The sequence below is a fragment of the Coregonus lavaretus genome (assembly GCF_964263955.1).
Source record: "Coregonus lavaretus genome assembly, contig: HAP1_SCAFFOLD_4382, whole genome shotgun sequence".
Classification (NCBI taxonomy): domain Eukaryota; kingdom Metazoa; phylum Chordata; class Actinopteri; order Salmoniformes; family Salmonidae; genus Coregonus; species Coregonus lavaretus.
In genome coordinates this window covers 38,136-42,500 of record NW_028156761.1, presented here as the reverse complement: position 1 = coordinate 42,500, position 4,365 = coordinate 38,136, and positions in this window count along the sequence as shown.

Genomic DNA, 4,365 nt, shown 5'->3' with positions numbered 1-4,365 from the left:
CTGAAAAACTCCCCAGTCCTTAATGATTACAAGCATACCCATAACATGATGCAGCCACCACTATGCTTGAAAATATGGAGAGTGGCACTCAGTAATGTGTTGCATTGGATTTTCCCCAAACATAACACTTTGTATTCAATACAAAAACATAATTGCTTTGCCAAATTTTTTGCAGTATTACTTTAGTGCCTTGTTACAAAGAGGATGCATGTTTTGGAATATTTTTATTCTGTACAGGATTCCTTATTTTAACTCTGTCATTTAGGTTAGTATTGTGGAGTAATACAATGTTGTTGATCCATCCTCAGTTTTCTCCTATCACAGCCATTCAACTATGTAACTGTTTTAAAGTCACCATTGGCCTCATGGTGAAATCCCTGAGCGGTTTCCTTCCTCTCAGGCAACTGAGTTAAGAAGGACGCCTGTATCTTTGTAGAGACTGGGTGTATTGGTACACCATCCAAAGTGTAATTAACAACTTCACCATGCTCAAAGGGATATTCAATGTCTGCTTTTTATTATTTTTACCCATCTACCAATAGGTGCCCTTCTTTGCGAGGCAAACCTCCCTGGTCTTTGTGTTTGAAATTCACTGCTCAACTGAGGGACCTTACAGATAATTGTATGTGTGGGGTACAGAGATGAGGTAGTCATTAGAAAATCATGTTAAACACTATTATTGCACACAAAGTGAGTCCATGCAACTTATCATGTGACTTGTTAAGCACATTTTTACTGCTGAACTTATTTAGGCTTGCCATAACAAAGGGGTTGAATATTTATTGACTCAAGACATTTCAGCTTTTAATTTGTAATTAAATTGAAAAACATGATTCCACTTTGTCATTATGGGGTATTGTGTGTAGGTCAGTGACAAAAAACTCAATTTAATCTGATTTAAATTCAAGCTGTAACGCAACAAAATGTGGAAAAAGTCAAGGGGTGTGAATACTTTCTGAAAGCACCGTAGATGTTTTTAGGCTTTGTCTCATTTTGGTATCTGCATCAGCATCAGATGAAGAAGACGGGAGATCTATGAAGAGAAAAAACCCAGGTGTTGATGTTTGAGCCACTACATCCCCTTTGAGTGACAGCCAGCAATATTTTCAAGGCTTCCTTGTGCGACGCCACGGACAAACTGCACTGCACCTCAGATGATGGCCAGGATGGCACACATCACACGGCGCAGCCACTGATTTCAGCACCGGAGGCCGCCAATCAAGCGCATCACAAAGCAGCTGTCTGCTTCCTGACAGCGGCCAGGGCCAGATACTTAACCCCTCTCCTGCCAGCCTGAGACCACACCACACACACACACACACACAAAGGCACGCACACACGCACACACACGCACACACACACACACACACAGACAAACACACACACAGACACACACACACACACAGCCTGAGCAGATATTATCTGTAGTGCATTCCAAACCATGCAAACTGATCATCCTTACAGGGATCACTTTCCAGGGTGTAGTGATGTTGCAGTTTCCAGCTGGACCAGTGTATTATCTCCATATTTCCACACTCAATACTGTACCACTACCATTACATAGCAACATTAATAAAACCACACCTCTAACTTAATTGGTTATATCAGATCATGCATAATAAGATCTTCACATACATAGCGTTTAATGGGCTTGATGCTTGATGCAGTGGTCTCATATTGTTCCACTTACGAGAGGGTTTTTTGATGTGTTGTCAGGCCTGGTGTAAAAATAACTGAAGTGACAGGGGTGTCTTGGTTGTCACTGTTGTCTGGCTGGTGCAGATTTTCACAGCCGTGGGTCCTTGGTGTGTGTGTGTGTGTGTGTGGGTGTGTGTGTGTGTGTGTGTGTGTGTGTGTGTGTGTGTGTGTGTGTGTGTGTGTGTGTGTGGACGTGTGTACGTGTGTGTACATGTGTTCCTTCGTGTGTGTGTGTGTGTGTGTGTGCGTGCATGTGTGTGGATGTGTGTACATGTGTGTGTACACGTGTTCCTTGGTGTGTGTGCGTGTGTGTGAATGTGTGGACATGTGTGTGTACATGTGTTCCTTCGTGTGTGTGTGCTCATGTTGTGGGTGACAATGCTGATCGCTGTGTGATGACATCCTATCATTGTCGCGATGTGAGAGTGAGGGTGGCAGAAGGGCCTTTTTGGCATGTGTTTCTCCTCGCTCTGTGGCACTCTGTGGCTGGCTGGCTTAACATAGGGAGGTGGTGCGAGGGATGTGAAAAAGTGTCACATTGCGTCCGAAATGGCACCGTATTCCTCAAATAATGCACGTCTCTGAGTTCTCTCAGACTTACTGGGCCAAAGGAGAGTTTTGTGGTCAGGCGTACTCACCATGGGAACCATTGTCTCTACCTCTCTGGGAATTGTCAGGTGACAATACACAAATGACTAAATACTGGTAAAAATGTGTCTGTTCAATTAATTACAGTGTATTACAATATTCTGTCATTCCAGTAAAGGTAGGTAGGGTTACTTTCATCATTGCACACACACACACACACACACACACACACACACACACCGACAAACACACACACACACATTCACCTGACAGGGTGAAGTAGAATTATCCAGCAAAAGTGACAGGGACGTGACAAGCAGTCCATTAAATCAAACCCCAGACGCTAGCAGCTCCCCTCCTTCCATCACTCTGGTGATGAGACCCCCATCAATGTGGCCATTAAGTGGATTGTCTGGCCATGCACAGACAGACAGCAGATCTGTTACCAGGCATATTTATTCATAATGTCGCCATGAGGAGTAGGATATCAACATGGCTCTGAAGAGAGTGATAGCCTTATAGGAATTGTCAGAATCGTCTAATTTGCTCACATGCAGTTTAAACTCTATTCCTTCTTTGCTCAGACAAATACAAACTTTATTGACATGTCAGAGACAAGATGGCTTGTCATGGAACAGCGCCGCTGTGTTAAAAACGCACATTTCACAAGTGAGAAGGCAGTTAACCTTTAAACAGATGGATAATCCCAAATGGCGCTATAAAATGAATAGACTCCAAAAAACCACGGCGCACTCACGAAACTGACCATTTCTGTCAGGCAGTCTTCACTTTCCCAATGTGTCATCGTCTGCCCACCTGTGGCCACTGTTTTAATGTACTTTCTGTTTATTTTATGTTTGTAACATCATGGTAATGTGAGTTATTTCTTTATGTTAAGTCTGTACCTACCAGGGTTGGGGTCAATCCCATTTCAATTCAGTCAATTCAGGAAGTAAACTGAAATTCCAAATCCAATTCCAAACAATGTCCTTATTATCATTGAAATGGAATTGACCGCAAATTATAGTTAAGCCTTAAAACAGACTGAAGTGCTTAGGCTTACAAAATACCCTCCATACTGTTGGGCATACCAGCAAATGGAGGGTCACATTTCCTATTAGATGCTATTATCTATGCTAACATGCTAACAGCAGTGGACAGGTGCTAGGACTGTGGCCTTCTATTATAGGCCTCGAGGCCCCCACATCCCCACATCTCTATACATCCAGGGCCTGGGTCTGACCAAACCGGCCCCGGGGTCCCTATCTAACCCTACCGCCCCTCTCCACTCCCTCTAATCTGGTTACTGGGGCAACGACAAGGATTAGCCGTGTGACATGGGAGGGGTTTCTCTAATGAGACTGCTCATATGCATAATTCATGTAAACGAGATGGTGGGGAGGGGGGAATTGGGGGGGGGGGGGGGGGGGGTTGGTTGTTGAGTGCAGCCATAATGGAAAAATGGGTACAAACACACAGTGATGTCTGAATAAACACTTCAGTCAGTCACTGGAGCAGAGATGAAATAGAGTGAAATAGAGTGAAATAGAATTGGAGAGGAATGGAATGGAATAGTCTGAGGTATTATTACAGCAAGGGGTGTATTCATTTTATATCAAGACATTCAGAAGGCACTCAAAGCAGATGATGACCATTGAAATGCAGTGCTCTATGGGGGAATTCTGAACCGAGTTAAGCGTGCGTAAATGGAACTTCCATTTTTATGCACTTTTCTCTCTACACGTATTCTGACCTTGAACTTAAGCATGAGAATAGCATGCTATTCACCCACTATTCGTTTGGGGTGGAGATTTTATAAATGAAGGTGTGTCAGAGGTGAGTCTACAGAAAAACGTATTCTTGATTTAATTCCTTCATAATTCCACCACCTTTACGCAGGATGAAAGCATGAATAAGGTTGAGCGAACCTGCTGTCATATAAACATGACATGTTGTAGGCTATAAATAGCTTTTCTGTTCTTCCGAATTTTAATTGTAGGCCCTCGTAATTTGCAGGGATGAAATTTGGAGACCCAGGCTTTTCTCTGTTATATTTGAAATGTTGTATTATGTTAAATA